The sequence below is a fragment of the Stegodyphus dumicola genome, chromosome 3 (assembly GCF_044657685.1).
Source record: "Stegodyphus dumicola isolate Sdum_Otavi_A_Nest chromosome 3, ASM4465768v1".
Lineage (NCBI taxonomy): Eukaryota > Metazoa > Arthropoda > Arachnida > Araneae > Eresidae > Stegodyphus > Stegodyphus dumicola.
The window spans coordinates 126,324,893-126,351,244 of record NC_140770.1 but is presented as its reverse complement, the minus strand read 5'-3'; the positions used below and the strand labels follow the sequence as shown (position 1 = coordinate 126,351,244).

Genomic DNA, 26,352 nt, shown 5'->3' with positions numbered 1-26,352 from the left:
CGGAAATTCTTCCGTCAAATATTTTCATACAACTTCGAATGAAAGGTACCTGTCATTCTCGACAATGGATACAAATGAAAATTTCGAAGTCGTAAACGAGGAATTAGGTGAACGGCAAGTTTTCAAGATATCCGGTTAGATGATAGTTTTAAAAAAATCATCGAAGAGAACTGCTTCCGTGAAGAAATATTTAAGAGAAAGAGTTATGAAAATGTTTGAAGACAACTTCATCACAGAGAACAGAATCTTTCCCTATATTCAGGTAATTAAGATTTTGATTAAAAAAAGAGTAAGATCCCATGTACAAAATAAAACTCTTTTTTTTAACTACTATAAGAATATCTGTATGTTTAAAGAGTCATTAGGGTTCTTTTGGAGCAGGGGGCATGAAAAATGAGCAATTCCCTCCCCGGGACTCGAACCCCGGAATTCTCGAATACGAGCCGAGTGTGATAACCATTACATCTCGAAGGCATGTAGGAAGGAGGGAGAGAATACCTTCTTGTAATTTACTCACTTTTTATCACGCTTAATTTTTTAAATGTGTCAAGAACTTTTGACAGCCAACCTGCATTATTTTCCATTTATTAGTTATTAGGATAGTAGTCGCCAAGCTGTGTTGTATAAAATGTTGGGGTTCTAAAGCAGCTCCTGTAGAGGTTCCGGAAGTGAAAATAAAAATTCAAAAAAACTGTTTGAATATCACGTGGACCGTAAAATCAACTATCTTAATTATTTTAGATAACCCTTTTTCTATTGCTATTGTTACCTAAAATAATACGAACAAATTTGTTTTTATAAATAAAATAGTAACAGAATAGCGATTTTAATTTCATATTTTAACATAAAGTGCCAATTTTTGATGGATTTTAAACACATGCTTTTTGTAAGAATGGAAGAGATTCCACCTTTAAAAAATTATTTTAATTTACAAAGTTTAATACCACAGATGTTTGTAATTCGTTGTTTAATGCTTTTGCCTATGGTAAAGGGTCCTTTACAATCTTTTCTTTTGTTTTAACACAGCAGTCACCCCTACATTACATTAAAAATGCAAAAAGTGCGTTATTTTCTAACTTAGTTGGTTGGTTTTTAATTAATTTATTTTCCTTTATGTATTTTCACAAACAACTGTGTTTTGGAATTTAATTGTTGCTTGTTTTTTAATAACGTACTTTCCTAATAACGGTAACCAGATGAATGACATAACAAACTAGTACTTCTTCTAGTGCATATTAATATTCAGTTTTTGACGTTTTGTATTTTTAAACCATTTCGTCCTTTATTTCTTCGATATGATCATTTTAAATCAAACTTTTTACTTTCGAATAATAATTTACTTTCTTTTATGTGACTTTTTTATTTAGTTTTCTGATGAACGTCATTATAAAATATCTATACCGTAATTTATATTTTTCAACAGCAAAGCTTTCAAAATCATTCTCCAATTAAGTGAAGTTAAAAAAATTATGTTATTTACCATAGTACACTTGAAATATCATTGATCTTCTGCGCATTAATTAAACGTTTACTGTTTCAGGAACATTAAGATTAGATTATTCAGTTATCCAATTCTATCTACAAGGGTTACCTTATTAAGATCGAGTTAGTTCCAGTCGAAAGAATCCCAGGGATGAAATCAGAGAATTTTGTACTTTACGTTGTCTACTGCCAATATTGCTAAAGCACTTTCGTATCCACGAATTTTACGTGGCAACATCCCGCAAAGATGGTACTATCACAAAAGTTCATACTTTACCCAAAATTCGTATCTGATCCCACGGATGCTGCAACTAGCCTCTACTAAGCTTGAATGATTACGATGGGTTTTGAAAGTTTCGAAATAACACATTTTTAACAGTCGATCTTCCGTTAACGGACACTTCACTTTAGCCGATTATTCCCCAAATAACAAATATTTCGTGTATCCCAGACCTTCGAGATGAGTAAATGAGAGAGCTACTAAGATAACCATACTCGACCACGGAGGTGAACCAAACGGAATTATATACCACCACAGTGGGAAGTGTAATAATTTAAAATATTGAATAATATGTACTAATAGTAGTTTCTATATTTTAAAAGTCTCTCTGATAAACATAGTTCATATTAATACACGTTCCAAATACCTAAAAGAAATGCCCAGGTTTACACTTCTTGCTGAATGAAATTAAGCCTTAATATTTTATGATAAACTTATCAGTAGTTCGAGGATTATTTAACTTGATAACTGCAGACTCTAAGGGTTATCCTGATTATCTGCTTTAAATTTTAATAATTTCAAACATAAATTGTTAGTTATAATAAAATTTCACAAATGTGCACTTGCACGTTTTAACGTTTATTTAACATTTTAATCAAGCTGAAAAATTAATTTTCAAGTGAAAATCAAAACCTTAAAAGTAGGCAAAAACATTTTCTTTTGTTTGTTAAGTCTTTAATAAAAAAATTTGATAACTACTCCGAATAATTCCAAAAACTATAAATGAAGTAAAAATAACATATAGATCTAATGCTTAAACTGGTGAATTTTCAAACTGACTGTATGCAATATAAAAAATGAAAGTTTTCATGGTATAGAAGTGTCTTTAACAATCATTCTTGCCTCCGTGAAACCGTTGGAACAATGTCTAAGCTTAAGAAAACCATGGTACACAATTTATTATACAAAATAAGTTCATGTAATTAAAAAGTTTAGAGAAAAACTATCTAATAACAATTCAGAATAAATTCTCACGAAGATAATCCTTTTTGTAGATCTGGGGGTTTCCAACCTTTTATCTAACAGCTAAGTGTGTAGGAAGCTCGTAAACAGTTAAGGGAATAATCGCTTTAGTTCAGAAAACAGAAATGTAAAATTCAAGAACAGTTAATTACGCTTTGTTTCACAAAATAAGAACTTCACAGTTGGCTCCTTTCTCAGAGCGTACAGCAAAGTCTCCATTTGGGCTTGAACTCAAAGTAATAAGAAATAAAACTTAACTAATGTTTAACTAAAAAGATAAAGCCGAAGCTATCAAGGTTTCTAATTAGTTGTCCCCTAAATATCTACTAAGCTGGAGAAGCTACCAAGGGCCTGAGATAAGGCCCAGCGCAGTAACAGCTTAGAGAGAGTGTAGCCAAAAGGCGAATGCACGCTAGTCAGAATCTCTGGCTCTCTAACGAAGTCAGTGAAACTTCGACTTAAATACCGCTCTTACTCATTTGCATTAAACGCGATTCTAAAAAACCATTCTGGTAGGAAATTATAAGCTGAAATGAGGAGGGACAGGAAAGTAGCTTTAATTAAAGATAACTATTAAAAACTTAGTGTAAACCTTACAGATCTATTTACTTTACTTACATTTGTGTATTTCTTCTTCCCTAAAAAATTTATATCAATTTTAAACCTAATCTAGAACAAAAATTAGTACTTTCTTTATATAATTTATGCTTAAGGTGTTCAAATTCAGTATTAAACGAAAGTACCTTATTGAAAATTTCAAGATGTAGAAACTTTAAGCACGGCCTGTTTACCGTCTCTGCAAGGCCCCGGCCTAAGGCCTAGATTTTTGAGATCCTCAGATTATTCTACAATGTTTCATAATTCTTTTTTTTATAAAAAGAACCAAACCTCCCAATGCAAAAAATGCAATGTTTGAGGCTTCCAAAAATCAGACCAATAAAATCAGACCAATAAAAATCAGACCAAATATAAAAAATATAGACCATAGTCTGCGCTGGAATCGAACTTGAAATCTCCAGTTTGCGCAGCTAATGTGCTTTTAGTTACGCAACAACAGCAAATGGAAGGAATACAAAGAAATTAATGAGTTACACCATATGCAAAGCCGCCCTACGAGATTATGGTTAGTGATTGTGTAAATCGTACCAAACAGCCAGGGTTCTAATCCATGAGAAAGTATGGATGTTGTAAATATATAGTTTTTGCGGCATGGGGGCGCTCTAAATATATGGCGAACCGAAAGTCTTCTGGTGGTCTGGTGGCAGGGAAAGAGGGATGGGGACCTTGAAACCGTATCCCGGTGTGCTCTCCTTCAAAACTGAGGTGGAACTGTGCAAAATCATAGTGTCACCTATATGACGCCCAAAACTCTTGCCAACGACAGAAATTCGTGGGCTTGTTATGATTATGATAGACAAGAAAGATTAGTCACAACAGCAGCAACAAAACCATATGCAAGGGCCCACTAGCGACCGAGCGGTAAAGTCGCTGAACACAGGTAGTTCGGCACGGGCTTCGAACCTCGGCGGATGGGCTGGCTGCATGGGTGTTTTGGAGGATTTCACCATGTGTAATGTGTATTTTTTTAAGAGTCAGTTTCTCTTAGTCCTCCGCGAAGGCATTCCTTTCCTTAGGCAGATAGCTCTAGTGTGTTTTGCCATACTTGAATAAAGTAAGCCAGATGTAAGACTATCATAATACTCAGGACAATACGATACATAATGAGAGATTATCAAACAGCTCTTGATCAAGATGGAAAATACAAATGGAATAGTAAAAGGACAACTAGAAGAAATGCACATCTTTGTGCAAATAAAAATTCAGAACTTGTTCAAGATCTATCAAGCTGTGACAAATGTCATCCTTATTTTTGAATTTAATTTCTAATCCATTGCATACGCAATAAACGCAAACTCTGACTAAAAATTTCAAAAGTAAAAGAAAATATAATTGTGTAGGAACCGAGATTTGTTTCAAGATCTCTGAATCGCAGAATTAGATCGCAACTAAGTTTCGTTCAGATTTATTATTTCATTACAGCTCATCTTAAGCTATCTGTGAATTTTTTGATAAAGTTCTAAATACTAGCTTTTCATATAAATGTATTTTACATTCACATGAATTTGAGAATTATTCTTAAAAGCAATGTATAACATAAAATATGTACGTATATTGCATGCATAATATAGTAGACGCTGATTTTACTGATTCTGAATTTCTGACATGTGTTTGAACAGAGACCATAAAAATTACTGGCTATGAGGTATTAGAAATTTTGAATTATAGAAAGAGTTAGATTATTTGAACATAACAAAGCCGCCCTACGAGATTATGATTAGATTATACCCTATGAGGTACAAAGCCAATGGGGCTATATCTAGCATGCCTTCATGGAGGACTTTCTGAGATAAACTGGTTCGCATTCATGTTATTACATGGGAAAAACAACGAAGCAGTCAACCCTTTCGCCTGGGTCTGAACTTAAGCCAGGTCAAACTACCAGTATTCAGCGGCTTTAACCACTAACTGTCTTTATATAAAGGACTTAAAATACACTGAGCTATTTTAAACATTATTTTAAGATATATTTTTCTAACTGGGAAAAGGTGTTCCTTCATAAACTGCTATAGTTCTAAGGATTCCGTGAGTCAATAAAATTGAACGGCAGTACATGCATGAACTTCAGGATATTTCTATACTACATGCTCAAGTCAACAGCAAAAGGAAAGTTTATCAGGTCTTTGGTTTAATTCAAAATAAAATTTTAATTCTTCATTAGACAGCCTGAGGAGAGTAACCTTCTCCAACCACAATCTCTTATAACTCACATGGCACACTGGCTGAGAAAAGCCTGGCCAGCTAGAAGTTAAAAGCCAGGCTCAAAATCCCAGTTTCAGTTCTTTTTTGTAGCACTTATCCCCTTCCCCCCAATTTCATCCAGCATGAACTCAAGTAAACTATTCTTTTGAAAGTGGCGACTGTGGTTAGAGTGGCAAGTGACGATTGTGAGTCGACAGTCTCCAGAAGGATAAGTGGACGATTGTGATCTAACAACTCGGGCGATATTGAGAAGGTCCCTCGAAGAGTGCAAGAGAGGGACGTTAAAACTCACTCTAGGGGAGGAGAAGGAACGGTAACGGATCTCGGATACGGGAAGGGGGGTGGAGTAGCACGCGATGGCTACTCGGACCTGAGAGTGATGCTACCCTCATTCTTTTAAGACAGCATAGCACTGGATGGGAAAAGTCGGAGGAGGGGTGATTTGGAAGCAGCTTCAGTTCTGTCCTCGTGGAGTGTCACTGCAGAGTTAAAAGAAAAAGAAAAGGAAAAAAAAAAAAGAAGGACCATTCGGTCTGGCTCAGGAAATAGGGCTAATTTGTTTCTTCGGACACATTTTAACTGGCTGAATGCGTGGTTCTTTCACCGAAAATGCATTCTCTCTTGGCAGCACCCCCCTTTAACGTTCCTCCAAATTTCTCCCACCCCCTAATTTTTTTTCCTAAGGTTCTCGAATGTTCTAGATTTCCACCTCATTTCCCCCTTGCTCCCTTTTTTATTTATTTTTTCCCCTAGCCTTCCAGAAACTTGTCCCTTTTTTTGTTCATACCCCCTCAACCCCCGTCCAACCCATTTCGTAATTTCAGCATTAAGACAGTCGGAAGCATCAGATTTTGCTTTTAGCTTGTTTGATTTATTTTATTTAAAAAATAAACAAGAACTAGGCGCGCACGAGGGAAAAAAAAAGTATTGAAGAACCAAAGCGAGCATATGGGTAGGGATGTTATAGTTTAAGGTTGATGTGACGTAATTTGGAGGGTGCTTATGATCGATCAACCGATAGGGGGGATTGGAATTCACCCCTATCTCACCCCCTTTTTTTTAACGAAATTATGCAGATTGGACTGGGAGCGCCATTGCTTGAAATTGGTTAGGCCCAACCCACTGTGCACGTATTTACCAATCAGGATTCAGTCTTTTTCCCGGCCGATTGAAGAAAGGGTGCACCAGAAACTCAAAGAAAACTTTGGAATGAATTAATTTTCACTCGCTACCTATGAGTCACGCTTCAAGTTCTCTGTTTGCCCGAATACTCAGGCTTAATAAATGTTCCACGTTCCAAGAAATATGAATAAATCTGGGTGACTAATACCCGTGCTGTGCAGAAAAATAAGGGGAAGTTTATTATCGAAAACACGAACACAATCAAATAATCCATGACGGACAGACAAACCACGGACAAAAGAACCAATCGGACAGAAGTGATTTTGAATGATAAGAAGTAAGTTCCCCGCACAGCATATTTTGAAGGTCTAAAAGATTCAAATCCTTCCAGCTTGTTACTACTCCATAATATGAATACCATACGAAATATTAGGGATAGCAAACTTTCGGTTTCCCACGCAAAATAAGGCGCAAGCACAGCCGGGATGATTTCGAACATAACCTTGGAAGCATATTTCTAGGCACTCAGGTCAAAACACTAACAAGAACGCATTTCTTACAATAGACTTTTGTGCAGATTTTTAAGTATATGAAGTAGTGTGAAAAATGGAAGAAATTTACCAAATTGTGATTAGACATAAACACAGGAAAGATTCGAAAACATTTTTGTTTCCTGTCACTAAAAATATATACCAAAGTTTCAGCCTTGTAATACTGTATTCAACAGAAAATATTTTGCAGTTTTGTGCAATTTTTAAGCTTAAAAACTTTCAAACGAGGACACCAAAAAATTCATCTTCTGCAGATCCGTCAAAATGCCCAGTAAGGTGAACTTAGCAAAAGAATACACAGCATTTCTGTCGCTTAATTAAAAATTATTATTTACTTATCCCCCCCTACGACGGCTGGATATTTGCTTGTTAAGCATTGACCCCACTGGTCATTTAGCCATCTTATCGCCGAGAACCTTTTTCACGGTATACCCCACCTGATATTATTCCTATGGTAAGAAGCAAAAGGGCAACTATAAACAATCATGTTTTTATTCGGGGTTCGAACTCGGGCCTGCCTCACGGTATGGCAGACAGCAGTGCTAACCGCCATGCAATACATTCGCATTTACAACCAAAGTCCTTATTTGCAAGCTAATCTGTTCATTGGAAACAATAACTTCCACTTAGTGTTAACAAATTAACCATCTAAGAATTAAACAATGTAAAATGATTACTTACCTAAATATGGATAAAAGCACAATTCCATAGGCATGTTATCCTTCCTTTCATTTTAAAACTGAAAGTAGTGAAAATATTCGTGAATATAAACACACATCTAATTATGAGCGATTTAAAATGAATTCTGTAAAACTCTGGTGTTCCTTGAAAGAGCTTCAAAGTTCCGAATTTTTTTTTTAAATTTTATTAAAATTAATTAAAGCCTAGTTAAGTATATTATTTAATTAGGCTTTTACTAAATACCTTTTTTTTCCGAAAACAAGATATTTAGATTTTAAATTACCAGACTTCATATGTATGAGCTTGACATTTTGAAGACGTTTTGTACAAGAAAGAATATAAAATTATCTAAATATAGTAACATATCTCTAAAGCATACTTTCTTTCAGCTTAAAAATAACAGTGAATTGCTTTGATCTATAATACTTTCGTCACAGAAAATTATCTAAATATAGTAACATATCTCTAAAGCATACTTTCTTTCAGCTTAAAAATAACAGTGAATTGCTTTAATCTATAATACTTTCGTCACAGAAAATTATCTAAATATAGTAACATATCTCTAAAGCATACTTTCTTTCAGCTTAAAAATAACAGTGAATTGCTTTGATCTATAATACTTTCGTCACAGAAAATTATCTAAATATAGTAACATATCTCTAAAGCATACTTTCTTTCAGCTTAAAAATAACAGTGAATTGCTTTGATCTATAATACTTTCGTCACAGAAAATTATCTAAATATAGTAACATATCTCTAAAGCATACTTTCTTTCAGCTTAAAAATAACAGTGAATTGCTTTGATCTATAATACTTTCGTCACAGAAAATTATCTAAATATAGTAACATATCTCTAAAGCATACTTTCTTTCAGCTTAAAAATAACAGTGAATTGCTTTGATCTATAATACTTTCGTCACAGAAAATTATCTAAATATAGTAACATATCTCTAAAGCATACTTTCTTTCAGCTTAAAAATAACAGTGAATTGCTTTGATCTATAATACTTTCGTCACAGAAAATTATCTAAATATAGTAACATATCTCTAAAGCATACTTTCTTTCAGCTTAAAAATAACAGTGAATTGCTTTGATCTATAATACTTTCGTCACAGAAAATTATCTAAATATAGTAACATATCTCTAAAGCATACTTTCTTTCAGCTTAAAAATAACAGTGAATTGCTTTGATCTATAATACTTTCGTCACAGAAAATTATCTAAATATAGTAACATATCTCTAAAGCATACTTTCTTTCAGCTTAAAAATAACAGTGAATTGCTTTGATCTATAATACTTTCGTCACAGAAAATTATCTAAATATAGTAACATATCTCTAAAGCATACTTTCTTTCAGCTTAAAAATAACAGTGAATTGCTTTGATCTATAATACTTTCGTCACAGAAAATTATCTAAATATAGTAACATATCTCTAAAGCATACTTTCTTTCAGCTTAAAAATAACAGTGAATTGCTTTGATCTATAATACTTTCGTCACAGAAAATTATCTAAATATAGTAACATATCTCTAAAGCATACTTTCTTTCAGCTTAAAAATAACAGTGAATTGCTTTGATCTATAATACTTTCGTCACAGAAAATTATCTAAATATAGTAACATATCTCTAAAGCATACTTTCTTTCAGCTTAAAAATAACAGTGAATTGCTTTGATCTATAATACTTTCGTCACAGAAAATAATTTTAGTTTATGTTATGTATTCTTATGATTTCGATTATGACTTCTTTCTTGCCTCGGAGGAAATAAGAGCTTTTCATTGGTTTTATTATTTTATGTCCAGATCATTTTTCAATTTTTAAACTCGCTGTTCAGCTCAGATATGCACCGTTTTCAATTAGCCTAAACACGGACATTTTCGTGTTTATCCCAGGTGTAAAGTGAATGCCAGACAATTTCATATAAAACGTCCTCCATGAAGACATCCCTTTCTTTCCATAGACTAACCATAAGCTTAGTGTGATTTGCTGTTGTGAAATTACTCAAATCTAACAGTATGACTTAAATAAACTTGTTTGTGAACTTTTAAGTCATGAAAAAGTCACGCTATGATACCGTCATCCAGCTTAAAAACACACTCATATGTATGCAGTTTCCTCCTGAAAAATAATGGCTATTAACAATAAAACTCAAAAGCAGTTGTGTTTCATAAAGGAATTAACTGTCCATCAGTACCACATACTTTCATACGTGCATTACTGCACATATAAAGGCATTTACTGAAACTTATTGTTATAAGTGAAACTTTCAAGAAATGAAATATCATGAAGTCTGACAGTAACAGCTTAACACATCGGACTAAGCATTCGAAATATATGGTTGCCTTTTGTATGAGTGTGGTAGCAGGAGCAAAGAGGTCAAAGAAACTCTGAACTAAACTGAGATATTAACTAAAAGGAGTAAAAAGAAAAAAAAAATCTGAAACTTTTTAGATCTTATATGATGACCAAAAGGCGTTTTTTTTTCATTTATATACACATACACATTTCAAGAGCATTTGGGTTAACGTTCCTTTGGGCTAAAAATATTTAAAAATACTCTGTCTTTAGAATTTCCGATAGACAGTCTCACGCGCTAGAGATAATTTTTTTCTTTTTTTTAATACAATGTTGCCATTGCTCACTTTGAAATCATTGAGCTTGTTAATCAAAAATTCGTTAAAAGTTTCCAAAATATGAAATACACTTTAAAACAAATTCGAAATTAAAAACTCGAGCTTCCAGATGTCCATGTATGGGTGCAGGACTACGTTATTGAAAATTTGATGGCTCCAGGTACCTTTTTTCACAATGCGAAAAACAGGCATACATTCATGCAAATTCTTCATTATGTAATTTATTTAAATATAACACAGGGCGATAATATTTGGTGGCAACAATTTGAAAAGTGATTCAGACTTTTACAATGATTCAACGCAAAATCCCGTCTTCAGACTACTAGCCCTTCTGCGCTAACGCTCCTATGGGCTAAAAATAATGTCCTGAGTCTCTAGAGACATACCAGTCACGTTTACATATCACAAAGCTTCTTGGAAACTTTGCGAAGGCAATGGATGGTACAGAGGAATTACGTTTTCGGAAAATTTGCGAAGGCAAAATTAAACAGGAGTCTTATATCGGTCTTAATATTAGGGACTAGGAAACTAATCGACAATCTATTCGAATGTACAATGATTAAGGATAAATCGGATAGACGAAAGCGAAATGAAAAACATTTGAAGTAAGCAAAAGGCATAAAAATCACAGAGAATGAATTCGCTAATAAATTAAAGAGAGCACACAGCATTTAAATTAGAAAACTGAGTTTTATATACTGAATAAAGCTGAATCTGACGGATGGACTGTGATGCCAAAATTAAGTAAACAAGTCATAAATCATAAAATTTCAGAGAACTAATTAATGACCTTAATTTTTGTAAAACACTGAAGTGCAATAAACCATTTCGTATACATTTTTGGACTTCAAATGTTCAAGAGAAGCCATAAAAAACCAGCTTTAAAAACACTTCCACCCTTTTTGTATAACGAAAACATGTTTTAAAGAAAAATAATTTGCCAGAATGCTTCTGGTGACTGATTACTGTTGGACTCTAGAAAGAGGTAAATATTTTTAAAAAAATCGATTAGAATTTTAAACTAAAAAAATAATTATTAATTGTGCAGATCTTGCGCAAAAATTGCGTTCGATGAAAAACTTTTGATAACCCGATTAGATGTCGTCACAAAAGCAATCTAAAATCCAGTATTTAAAATGTATGCAATTAAACAAATGTTAAATTTTCAGTGTTATTTCGGTACACATTATCAATAGCTGCACTTTTAAGACGAACACAGCTTCAGCAATAGCATTTTAAAAGAGAAAATCATCTTAAATTTAGTCTATAACGAAAAAACAACAAATAAATAAATACATAAAAAAATTAAAAACTGAAAGGTTTTTCATTTTAAATTACGCCCAAAGGAGCGTTTTTTTTTTTTTTTTTTTTTTTTTTTTTTTTTTTTTTTTTTAACGTTTCGCGTGTTATCTTATGTTATTCGCACTTAAATCATAAAAATTCAGTTCAACAGCAATGTCGCAAAATAATTTTAAAATGAGCATAGCTTTAGAATTTCCGATACACAGTTCCGCGCACTGGAGATAAAAAGGTTTTACCCCCCGCCGTAGAGTGCTGCCATTGCTCGCTTTTAAATCGTTGAGTTTGTTAATCAAAAATTCGTTAAAGTTTTATAAAATATGAAATCGATAATACAAATTCCAAGTTTGGGCTTCCAAATGCCTATATTCGGTAGAAGATTACGTTATTCAAAACTGGATGGCTCTAGTTACCGTTGTTTTATCACAATGCGAGAAACATACATACATTTATGCAGATTCTTCCTTATTTAATCTCTTTAAATATAATATAGGGCGATAATATTTTGTGGCAACAATTTGAAAAGCGAATCGGACATTTAAAGTGAACCAACGCAAATAGCCAAAACGATACTAATAGTCATCCAGGGCAAATTACCCCTTTGGACTATTAAATATAAAAAAAAAAAAAAAAAAAAAAAAAAATTCTAAAAGCTTTCAGATTTTACATTACACCCAAAGGGACGTTTTTTTAACGTTCTGTCTGTGACTGTTATCTATTAAATATCATGTTCTTTGCACTTAAAATAAATAAAATCCAGTTCAACATCATCAACAGAAAATATCTAAAAACAGTATATGTTTAGAATTTCCAATAGACAGTCTCGAGCTATGGAGATAAAAAGTTTTTTTTTTTTTTCGTAGAATGTTGCCATTCCTCGCTTTGAAATCCTTGAGTCTCTTAATCAAAAATTCGTTAAAGTCTGACGAAATATGAAATATATAATAAACTAAATTCGAAATTCAAAATTCGGGCTTATGAAGGATTACATTATTCAAAATTTGATAGCTCTAGTTATCGCCGTTTTTTCACAATGCGGGAAACATACCTACCATTCATGCCCATTCTCCTTTACTTAGTTTCTTTTAAAATAATACACGGCGATAATATTTGGTGGTTACAATTTGAAAAGTGATTCAACCATTTACAGTGATTCAACGTAAAATCGTGTTTCGAGACTGACAAGTCTGAGCTAAAGCTCCTTCGGGCTAATAAATAAATACAAATCCCCAAGATTATTTCGAAATAAGGGATGAGCTATTGAATCCATTTTCATTAATCGAACCTTTTAAATTAGTTCTTACAGTTTGCGGCCACGAAAATAGATAACTTTGATTTCAATTGCTAACTGGAAGTTAATATGTTTTATGGTAAAATGACTCAGATTCAAAATGAAGGAATGGATGAATTATTCATGTGAAATGCTTAAATTCCGTGAATAAATAAACATATACATGTAGATCTCTCTCTCTCTCTCTATATATATATCTATATCTATCTATCTATCTATATATATATATATATATATAGAGAGAGAGAGAGAGAGATCTATATATATATAGTTGGTGTTGGTGTATTTAATTATGGCAAAGCACACTAGGGCTATCTGCCTAAAGGGAGGGATGCCTTCGTGGAGGACTTTCTAAGGGAAACTGGCTCGTATACACGTTACACATGGGGAAAACCACGAAAACACCCATGCAGCCAGCCCGTTCGCGGGATTCGAACCTCAGACCGAACTACCAGTGTTCAGCGACTTTACCGCTCGGCCGCTGGTAGGCCTATATATATATAGACAGAGAGATCTACATATATATGTTTATACATATTCGAGATCTGAAAACCTGAATCTTTGCAATTCTTATCGTTCAAATCTTTAGAATCCTAACCTAACGCCGTTGAATGCTAAATTCTAAATTATAGAAAAATCAGTCATATTGGACCAATTATTAACTGAAAATTAAGTATTTTGATTGTTTATTCGTCTTATACTCATTAAAGGACAAAAAGTGAATGTCTCATTTGTCTATAGTTCTCAATATCTAGTCAATACAGCGGGCCTGAGTGCCACACTACACTTATCTTCTAGAGATAATTTAGCATAATTAGTGTTTACATAGATTATTTCTTGAAATAATTATCTCTCTATACCTGGTTTGATTTAAAATAATTCTGGTAAAATTCAAAACATGCGAACAGTTACTAAAAATCTTTTTATTTTATTTTATTTATTTATTTATTTATTTTGTCAAATTTTTGTTAAAAAAAAGGACTATGATTGTAAAGACATTAGGTATTTTGGAAGCAGGAAAGAAGAAAAATGAGCAACGTCCTCGCCGGGAATCGAACCACGGGCCTCTGGAATGCGAGCCCAGCGTGCTGACCACTACACAACCAAGGCATACTGAGAAGGCAGGAGAAATACCTTATATACTCCCTCTTTTAAAGGGCGACTGAGGTTTTTTAGGGGACCCAATCGCCGAATCCTGGGTGTGGAGAATCATCATCCACCACCCATTTAGTGCGTGCACCACTGTACAGACATTAGGATATTTCGGAAGCAAGAGAGATGAAAAATGAACAATGCCCTCGCCGGGAATCGAACCATGGACCTCTGGAATACGCGCCCAGTGTACAGATCACTACACTACGAAGGCTTACTAAGATGGCGGGAGAAATACCTTATATACTTTTGAAGGGCGACTGGGGTTTAGGGGAACCAATCGCCAAATCCTGGCTGTGGAGGATCATCATCCACCACCCTTTCAGTTCGGGCGCCACTGTAGAGTCATGAGGTTATTTTTTAAACAAGGAGAAGTTAAAATGAGCAACGCCCTCGCCGGGAATCGAACCACGGACCTCTCGAGTACGCGTCGAGCATGCTGACCACTACACTACGGAGGCATGCTACGAAGGAGGGAGAAATACCATATAAGATTAAAGGGTTTAGTGAGCATTTGTTCTTTCTAATGTAATTTCATAATATATCTTCTTTAATTTTCTTTTATTCTTTAATATCTTCTTTAATTCTTTAATAAAGTCTGGGTAATCTTCCAGAAAATGTATCAGAACTTATTTTAGGAGAAAAGTTTGAAAGCTCCAATTTTCACACAAATCAGCCTTAAAAATACAATTTGGCAAGAGACTGAGCTTGTTTTGCAAGATAATGTATATCGCGTCATGAGAAGCTCATATGGGTAATGACAGCATTGATTTGAGTGTTCTGAAGAACATCTAAAGGATGTTACACTGAAGAAGAGGCCTTGTATTGACTTCATAATATATCTTCTTTAATAAACCTTGTAGAGTCGTTAGGTTTGTTGAAGCTAGAAACATGAAAAATGTGCAATACCCTTGCGAAGATTCGAACACGGGACATCCCGATTGCTAGCCGGGTGTGTTTCCAACCATACCACGAGAGCACGAGGTAAGGAGGAAGAGAATACCATACAATCTGTTCAATTATATTAATTTCTATGTACAATAAATGGCACATGCCTGTTGTCTTATTTTACAGAAAGCACTGTAAATATTATATATTCAGGAAAAAAACTATAAATTTACCTTTTAATTTTTGTATGTACAAATATTTTAGAAACTTTTATGCATTCACATGATAAATTTATATTTTCACTAAGCTAAGTCCTGTAGTGTGGAAGTTTTTGAAACTGATGCAGATTTCTATAACACGTTTCAATATATGTTGTTCCTTTTGTTAATGTTACAAATAACCGAACATTTGAAACTTAATCTTCGTCGAGAATGGTCAATATTAATCGGTCATTTAGATATCTCATCGCTAAGAACTTTGGCCTGGACAGACCACATGCGGCGACCGAATTACATCCGTGAGTAAGGAAAAATTCCCGAGAATGGTCAATATTAATCGGTCATTTAGATATTTCATCACCGAGAGCGTTGGCCAGAGCGCACCACATGCGGCGACTAAGTTACACACGTGAGGAAAGGGAAATTCTATTTTCTATGGAAAAACCCAAGGAGGGAAGAATCCAATAATGTCCCACCCCGCTTTCTCTACTCCAAACCTCTCGACAGGACTTTCGTTTCGCTAATATTTTTAATGCTTACGTATACATACTTCAAATATGCAAGAGTTTTCTGCGATTCAAACCCGTTCAGTCTGCCGTTCCATATTATTTAATAAATCGTTTCAAAAAAGGGAATCCGTGTAAAGGTCAAGTTGCGCAATTCAAACCCTTGTTGCTCAGAGTGAAGGACCAATTTTAATTAAACGCCACTGCCTTCGCCAAATTACACTGTAAATTAATTCGCTGGAAGTCGAATTCTGATTTGCGTATATCACCGACTGGGAGATCATCTTTCATTTTAAACATACTAACATTTTACATGCAGTTTATTCAACAAAATACTAGTTTTGGCTATAACAACAGCAATAAAAATAATAAAAAAATTCGAAACGACTTTTCTGTTACTATTGTAACTTCTCTTTCCTAAGTCTACTGATTCAAGTGATATCACATTTTAATCTTCTGCGCAGCTGTGGAGGAATAGAACAATTCAATTTCATACGACAAAGTTGCGCAAAAAAAGAGAAAAAAAAGCAACAAACAAACAAGGGCTTGTGTGCGGGGTGGAGTAGGAGCACCTACTCCCGAAGGCATCTGCATGCTTCATATCTCACGACATTAAATAAAAGATACGGGATCCTCTTTTTTCCCCTCCTAGTTTCTCTCTCTCTCTCTCTCTCTCAACCAGACATTGGATCTTATTAAAAGGGATCTACCAGAGATTATAATCGCAGCTCGTGTATCTGTCACATTCCACTGGCTGATTTATGAAATTGTAACTTCTCTAAGTCTTGGGAGACTTTGGTTTGCTTCAAGATTAAAATTTTCTAGAAGAAACTGAAATTGGACAGACAGATATACATTTTCTTGGGTTCAACGAATTTCTGTATTTTGGATTGCGGACTTTCGAATTACTGAGCACTAATTTTCCTTTTTTCCTTTTTTTGCAGTTTCACAAAGACCTGTTCAGACACCCACAGTTCCTTCAATACCAATGTTTTAGGAAAAAAAGAACTTTCCCTCCCCAGAAAAGAAAAATAAGACTCGATTCCCCTTTCTTAATTAAATTACCAATTTGGAACAATTCAAAAAGAACCACACCAATTTAGTACTTCTAATTTGTAAAAATAAGTGTCCTCATCTAAAGACCCAGTTATCCAATGGTTAGCGTAACGTATTTGGCGATAAGCAAGCAGTCAGTTCCTTACTAAACGAAAAAGGTGTATAGTTAGATAAAAACTAAATATTAGTTACTGAATTTGTAGCACGTACTGGTGAGGAGACCACTTCACCCGGTGTTGTTGTAACTAAATTTCCTAAACTTCATGATCCGTACATAGTTCAGATCAATATCACGAATTTATCGCAGCCAAGAGGTAGAGATATGCACTTTTGGGCAAGATCTTAGACATCTTTTTGGTAACAGCAAGAAATGGCCAGCTCCGTCCCAGTTTCAATGAAGAGCAATCCAAAAAATGGATCCAAAGGATTATTACCACCTTTTCTTCCACCAACAACCTGGGGAAGGGAACTTTCGACTCAGTAGGTATTACTTTAAAGGATTAAATCAATATACTTTACAAACAAAATACTCGGCTAAAAGTAACACAACGTTTCTAAACTTACAGCCAATGGAATGCTTCGAAGCTACACTACAGGAATTCATACTCAACAATTCAAGTGGCATGTTATGTGGACGTGAAAAAAAAAAAAAAAAAAAAGAAAAAAACCTCAATTCACTTCCATAGCTAAATTTGAAAGAAACTACAAGCGTTGAGTAACTTAAGTTGTTGTCAATTACTTAGTCCTTATGATAACAACATTTCAGAAACAGAGTCAACATTAGCTCATTCTACCAAGAATCTTAGAATACGACAGTGTAAATACGTCGCGAATTCTCACTATTGTTGCTATGTACCCTCCAGATCTAAGCAGAATGTAGATTAGATACAAGTAGAAGCGATCGTCTGTTGTTGGCCAAAGCCTTGAGCATCTGGCAGCTGATAGTATGATTTTATTCCTCTCCATCCCAATTTTGATCGAGAATACTTTAGCGGATGAAATTCATGGGTCCCGTAAACTTCTTATCTTACCATCACCGACCACCAACGCTTTGGACCAACGACCACCAATGCTTACCACTAACGCTTTGGACAACCATACATTTAAACAAGGAGGTATTAAAAGAAGCTGTCGGACAATTCAGGAACAATCCGACAGACAAAATACCTAAAACTTCCAGTACTTGATCATTTGAGAAAGAACAAGTATATAAGCCACTACGCTGTATGGGTTCCTCACTCTTTAAAAAGAGCTTCCTTGAGATTCGACATGTGATTCTTTGTTGAAAAAAATAAAGAAGCTACTTTTTTTAAATGGCTCATTACTAAGCATGAGAAGTGGATATTATACTGTAGAGACATTAGGTATTTTTGGAAACAGGCAAGATGAAAAATTAGCAACGCCTACACCGTGGACCTCTCAATTACCCGCTGAGCATGCAGACCACCACACCACGATGACATGCCAAGAAAGCGGGAGAAATCTCTTATAATACAATAATGTTAGAACAAAAATGTCTTAAGAGTGAATCAAAAGCACCTTCTTTAGTAACATTGAAAAGGGGACCTGCATCCCCAAACGTAAGGCTTGTATACACTAGGACTACAAAGGAATTGTATACTAAAAAAGTTACCATCAAAGAGACAATAAATTCTGAAAAATACTATTTCCAAACTGCAGTTTTATAAGTAGAAATCGAATAAAGCGCTCAATATGGACCTATGGACCTATCTTCGACGTGTTTCTTCCATCATGGAAATGCTTGCCCTCACATTTCGATGAATGGTAGACAAAAATTAATTGAGTATGGTTATCATGTTTTGTCTCACTCCCGTCATCTTATCCCCTCGGTTTTCATCTCCTCAAGTCACTTTAGAATTAATTCTCTGAATGATTTGCAGTTCGCTTATTTGGAGATAGTCCTACAGCATTGTAATAACTCCTATGCAAATAAATCTAATGACCTTTTTAAAAAATTAATTTTCCAGCTGCTGGAGATACCGTAAAAAGTCATAGAACAAAATAGTGCTCCTGTGATTCAACGAAATAGGTTTTTTTTGTAATTTGCCGCAGAGAGAAAAAATCGCTAATTTTTTTAATAATATCAAACATATAGCATCTTTTTTTGCTCTTTACCTTTTGTTTAATAAATAAGCTTTACAAATAGTCAAATTTGTTTTTCTTCTAACTCTTCCCTTGCCTGATTTTGCATTATCCTTAATTTATGGACATGAGTGTAATTGAGGTATTTCTAAACCTAGCTAACTGTTAAACTTACGCCCCAGTTTTGAGAAAGATCACCTTGGGGGGGGGGGTCTGAGGGTCTCCCATCTCTCTTCCTTTACAACTAACCTCTCGAGAGGACTTTAAGCTCACCGTGTGTTTTGAGTGCCCGCCATGTCGCACAGACACTATACGTCTCCTGGATACGACCCCAAGCCCATCGGTAGAACAGTTAGTGTCACTAACCACTATATGGGCTGGGCGGCGTAGAGCTAAATATCTTGACACATAACAGAGGGAAGAGATTGTGTCCACGACACAATCTGAGGAACAAATTAGAAACTCTGAGGAACAAATTAGAAAATCATTTCGTAGAAATCAAAGATAGTCAATGCAAATATTTACTGTGACAAAAAAGAAATTCACGAAGAACAAGAAAGAGAAAATTCCTCAGCAAAACTTCGAAACTACAGTCTTGAAAATTTACTCAAGGCGCGTCGATTTCTTATTGCTTATTATTAGTTGCTTTAGATAAAGAAGATTCTCATTAACTTTCGAAACTGCAGTTTTGCAAACTTATTCTCGTTACATCTGTTTTTGTTTTCATTATTAGGCTGTTTTAAATGAAAAAGCTTCAACGGAGGAGTCCTTTCTAAGAGAAATTCTCTTGTATTTTTGTTTTTCACGTTTGAAAGAAAACTCCATGTAGGAAACTTATTTAGCTTTCGAATTTAGTCGGAGACAAACTGGAAATGTATGTCTTCGGCTATGTGAAGGTTCCCAAATTCTCTAAACGTTTTGTAAGATTACGTGAAATGTTGTTCTTAGCTCGCGTTTTAGGAGTATTCTGCTAAGCCGGGATTTTCTCAATTCCCTAATCGTATTAGATCAATAACCTACTCTATGAGGGTTTCTTCAATTCTCTAACCGTTTGATAGAAACACCTGAAATATGGGTTTCCCAATTTTTTAACTCTCTTGCAGGAATACAGAGCTATAAAGGAAGATTCTACAACTTTCTAATCATGTTATAACTGTGTTGTAGGAATATTTTAGTTAATTACGGTTTCTCCATTCTCTGTTCATGATGTAGAAACACACTGCTTTGAGTGAAATACCTTGCTCTAACCAAATTTAGGAATATCCTGCTTTTCAAAGATTTCTCCTACATTTTAAATGTGCTGTAGGAATACTTGAAATGCGGGTCTCTCCAGTTCGCTACTCATCTTGCAGGAATACTACAGCAGGGGGTTCTTCCAGTCTTCTACTTGTACTATAATCATGTCGTATGAAAACCTTGCTTTATGGCAGTTGCTCTATTCTCTAACCCTGTTGTAGAAATACCTGACATATAAGTTTCCCAGTTCTCTAGCCGTGTTGTAAGAATGCCCAGCTAATTTGGACGGAATAGTCACTTCTGAACCTCTAACCCCTTCGAGGTTCAGACTTGGTGCGTGAAGGTGCAGTTGCCCCTCGTTCATCATTTTTTGACTTTTTTTGCGTTTTAGTCTATGTGTTATATGTTCGGTCAGATAGCCTGGCTCAGTAAAAGTAGGCGGCCAGTGTAACTCTGATTCAAAATACGGTTACGACCACGTGCAGTGCTGATAACGACCACGTGTTTCTGAGACTCCTTTGCCGATGCTTTATTTTTCTTCTTTTTTCTCCTTTCTAGTAATTTTGTTCTTTTGATGAGGAGGGACCTTTAGCTGCCCTAGAAATCGATTGAGTGTTTTAATATATGTACACTAAATACAAGGTTGGTATTGCGATTTTGATTCTCTAACTATAATAATTATAAACGTGTTGTGGAAATATTCTGCTCTGCAACTGCTTCTCTAAACCACATATCAGAGCTACTTCAGCGCAGATTTCACCAGTTATCTAACGGGGTTATATGAACATCATCCAGCACAAATATTTAACACATTATTTAACTTTGTTGTAGGAATACTTGAAATGTGGATTTTTCCGGCTTCGTAATCATCAAGTAGGAATACTAGCTTTTCGAAGGGGGAACTCCCATTTCCTAATTGTGCTATAGCCTTGTTGTAAGTTCCCCAGATCTTTAGCTATGTGGCAGGAATATTCTGTTTTGTGAAAATTTCCATAACTTTCTAAACCTTGTTATAGAAACATTGTGTTGTACAAAAGTTTACCGCGTTTCCTAGCCAAATTGCAGGAATACTTAAAATATAGGTTTCCCTAGCTCTCTAGCCGTCCTTGTAGAAATACTAAGAAATATGGAAAATTCTACAGTTATCTAATTGTATGAAAACTGCTGTAAAAATATTCTGCTTTCTTCCTTCTCTAGGAATGTTATAAGAATATCTTCAATATGAGTTTCCGCAGCTCTCTAGCTTTGCTGTAGATATATCTTACTCTGTGATGGTTTTTCCTTTCTTTAAACACTTTGTAGAAATAGTCAGATTGCACTTTCCAGTTTTCTAAGTGGGTTGTAGAAATATCGTGCTCTACATGGTTTCCTTCAAGAAGACTTTGCTAATTTTATAACAACATTATAGAAATATTTGATGTATTGGTATCACTAGAGTTTTCCACTTGTGTTATAGGAATACACAAATGTACGGAGGGTTTTTGCTAATTATGAGAACTTATTACAAATATAGTATAGGAACACTTTGCTTTACGACGTTTTCTCCACTCTTTAACTATGTTATAACAGTACATGGAACATGATATTTTCTAGCTCTCTAAGCAATGTCGGAGGAATACCTGGTATTCGGGAAGACCGATTCTTTCACTACATTTGTAAGGTATTTCTCCCGCCTTCCTAGCGTGCCTTCGTGGTGTAGTTCTGCACACTGAGCCGGTATTCCAGAGATCCGTGTTAAGATTCCCGGCGAAGGCGTTTGCTAATTTTTCAGTTCTCCTGCTTTCAAAAAATACCTAACGTCTCTACACATTAAACGAATACACAGTACACAGGTTTACATATTTTATAGTCATAGAAATATCTGATACATGAACTTCTCCAGCTCTCTAACCGTGTCGATGGATGCTCTATCATATGAGGTTTACCCAGCTCTTTAACAGTTTTGCAGGCATGATCTTTCATACAGAGCTTATCTCTCAATTCCCTAACTGTGTTGTAAGAATACAAATTTCATGGACGTTATCCAGATATTTCAAACACAAAGAATTTTAAAAATCACACAAAATTTAACCTTAGATAAGCATTAATTTTGCAACACGTTTCCAAGCACTTTGAAAGAATTTGGTAGTACTCGTTTCTTTTTCTTTCTTGCCTCTCCCCTCCGTTTTGATGTCTTTAAGAAAAGGAAGGAGGAATGAGTATCAACTTCTCTTTAACAAATTACTTTTCTTTTATATTCTATATTCAAGTTTAAAACCACTAAACTTATAAGAAATTAGGAATTATAATGAATAAAGATATTACGTGATATATCTGAAAAGAAATCTGCTAAATTAATGACAAGCAAATGCTTTAAACAAGCTGAATCTATACACATTTTAAATAAATTGATTCGTACTTGAATTAAATTAATGATTTAGATATTGAAATACTGACACATAATTTGCACGATTTATTTCAAATTAATTTCGATATCATATCATCATTTAAATAATATGAATTTGTTTTTGTTGCTACCGTAAGATTTAAAATACCTTAGTTAAATAAAATGATATAAATTCCTTATTTTGAAGAACAGACATTATTATTACATTATTAGATGAAGTGAAGTTTGCTATATATTTATGTCATTCTTACCCTGAGATAAGCGTGTACCAGTAACAGCTCATATATAAAATTAAAAAATTCCGGATCTTTAGCACCGGAATTCCGGATCTTTAGTCCAGAACACTAGATTTGCTTGATGAAGTGGTGGAATGCCTTCGTAGAAAAAGATTTTATAAGAAAACTGGAGCGCCTTAACGTTACAAATATAGAAAACAACGAACTCTCCGTCCAGATGCGTCGAGTTACCAGTATTCAGCGGCTATATCCGCTCAGCCATCTGTGAGCTAGACATTAAAAGGAAAATAATTGAGAATTAATTCTTCTTAGATTGTAGTTTAACGATAGAGAGAAATTCCTAGCAATTCTCAATAGAATCTAATATATTGGCAAGTCTCTCAAACCTCGTCAAGGTTAAACGCAGAGGAACGGCCATTGTCGTTCCTTAAGCAGTGGCACGTTTTACTAACAAAAGTTTATGATTCGTGCAATAGCTAATATTTCATGTTAAAAACAATATACACTAATATAATTTTAGTAAAATTTGATTATAACTGCTGTATGTGGATTTTCATTTTTTTTTAAACTTCTAATAGCCGAAATCTTATTTTTTAGAGATTTTCGAGGAATGGCCAAGGCAATGGGTTATTTAACCATGTCGTCACCGAAAGCGTTGCTTCATCGAGCACGTGCATTACTGGAGAGCGAGTGATACTACATTTGCGAACAGGAAGTAGACTGAAACAACACAATTGCAGCTTAACCTCAGGCAGGAATCGAAACCACAGTCTTGATTTGGAAGAAGAAGACTACTATACTGTCCAATGGCAAGTTCGAAATCATGTTCAAATCTAAAAGTCAACCCTAAGTCGAAAGAAACGTAATAGAATCACAATTTGTATATGTTGAAAGATTTTACACAACTATCATTAGGTTTTATTTTTGATACTTCCATTAGTATTTCCATACTATACTAACGGAAATGTTAGAGAAAAATTCTACAGCGGTAATTATTTAGAAGTGTTCGAAACGTGTTTTACTAATTATATTAACTGTACAAATGCTTACGAAAATCACCGCAAGGAAATACGATTCAAACAGAAACTATACAACTATAATTTAGTTTCCAAATATTACTAAAATTATATCATTTTATACGGGATCGATATGCAATTTACTATTATAATGTTTAAAATAAATTTAACATTTTATACTTCATGGATTGACACTAACAAGCTCATTGAAAGATTGTAATGCAGTCAACCGAAGCGGAATAATCAGAAATAGAATATACTGATGATGTTTTAGCAATTAGTATTGAAACATCTTCAAAGTAAAGAAACTTTAGTAAAATAAATGTTAACCAGTTTAAGGAAATCAGAATCTAAGATTCATGAGAAGCTTATCTATTTAAATGATAAAATGCAAATAAAAAATTAAAATTACTCGCAGAATTGATTAATTCTGGATTCTTCTGAAAGATTCGCATTTCTCGAAAAGTTTCATCTGATGTAAAAAGAAGATAAATTTACTGATAAAGATAAAATTTATTTCAAATTTACTGTATGAATAATATCGTAAGCAAAAAATAACTTTACCTGAATAAACAATTAAATACTAAATATGAGTTTACTTGAATCAGCAATTAAAGAAAGATCATTTCATTGGAATGAGAGTCAATTAGTAACGCAACCTTAATTATAAATTTGCTTTAAAAAAAAAAATCAACAGTCCAGTGATCGAGACTCGAGCCCCAGATAATCTAATTTCTATTTGTATTTCTTAACCATTTTAAACACAGAAAACATACACAAGAAAGTGAGATAAATTCTTTAGTGTGACTGAATTTAGAAGGGAGCATTTTTTTCCTTTTCTTCGTTTCCTTTTTATTATTTTTTTTTACATATTAAAAATAATTTTAAATTTGATAAATCTTGATTTTCAGATTCTTGAGGTTTTTAGTAACGCAATACTAAGCTGAAAAGTTAGTTAATTGCTAAATTAGTGCCTCTTCAGTGCTAAATTAGATGCTAATGATGCAATGTCAAATGAGCAAAACTTAATGCTAACGGAGTAACGCTCGGTGATATGTCAGCAATATTTATTGCTCACTTTAATAATAATAACTGTTTTATTGCTTTTAAGTGAGACAACAAATTTTTTCAAAGCATTCTTATGTTGTACAATATGAAATAAGCAAGAAATTTTGCAACTTCTGAATTAAAGTTTTACAGATTCATCTGAAAATAAAAGCTTTCAAGACTCAAACCAGACCAAAAAATAAACAAATGAATAAATAAAAGAAGCTTAATCGAACTCTAAATGTAGAAGACCTCTTTTCTCACAAAGGAATTAATTAGTGATTTAATATAAATAAATTTAACCAAATGTGAAACGGTACATATAACAACTGACATTTAAAGGAAGTAAAATTGTTTTTGCTAACATTTAACAGCGGCATCAGCTGAAAAGCAAAACAAACTATCGTACTCTTAATATCGAATGCCATGCCATGGCAGATTTGAAAGCTGTCATATACTTATTGAAGCACTGTTCCACTAACCACTGGTGACAAGGGAAATACAACTTCTAAAAATCACACGAGGCAAAAGAAGCACTATTTTTCAAAAGTGCAACATGGCCATCTGGCATGCCATATACAGCTGGCAAGATACAACTTGCCCTGCATATGGCCTAGCATGTCATCGCAGGTCCTAGCTAAATTCCTTTCTTCAGAACCAAAGGCAAAAACTGATAATTTATTATGGTCTAAATAAGTTTCCGTTGCGTATCATCAAAGAAGCCCACAGGCCTGCATCGCGCAAAAATAATATCTTCATTCTAAGTTCGTTCTTTCCCATAAATCTAAACCTATTATAAAATGGTTTACTAACACAAATGCCAATTACACATGTCCTCAAAAACAATTGGTATGTTTGCAGAAGCTGACAGATTTATTGGAGCAGAAAACATGAAAAATCAACTATGGCCAAATTCATACCACGAATCTTCCAGCGCTAACAATTTTTCCCAAGAGAGTACATACGAAGAGATGAATTAATTTCTTACACTTTACTTGCTGGCTACTTCTAAAGGTTATTTCCTACGAAAAGAATTCAGGTGTGCACTTGTGTTGTGACATTCTTGTTGCAATAATTCAAAGGTCCTAAATTAAAATCCCAACGAAGGTCACAGTCTACTTGCTATGATATAGCTTCCAAACAATTCTCTACAACTATTTGATTACAATAAAGCATGTGATAGCTTAGGAAAAAGGCTTTTATGAAAGATTTTCTTAGAGAAATTGTGTTGTATTCGCACTACATATGAGAAAGATCATGAAGACAAAGTAGCATCCCGTTCTTCGGGAACCAAACCGGGGTTAGGAGTTAAATGGCAAGGTCTTTTCCACTCGGCCAGTCATAAGTGGTGGGCCTTAACGACTCAGACAAAGCTTTTGAGTC

The 26,352-nt window shown here is 34.2% G+C and overlaps 1 protein-coding gene and 1 non-coding gene across 2 annotated transcripts in view; both read right to left on the bottom strand.

Moving 5' to 3' along the window:
- The window catches only part of LOC118192790 (protein-L-histidine N-pros-methyltransferase), a 500,898-nt gene that overhangs the window by 127,731 nt on the left and 346,815 nt on the right, over positions 1 to 26,352 (bottom strand). The window lies entirely within an intron of this gene.
- Positions 14,163 to 14,235, bottom strand: TRNAA-CGC (transfer RNA alanine (anticodon CGC)). Its single transcript has one exon. It is a non-coding gene; the product is annotated as a tRNA-Ala (tRNA).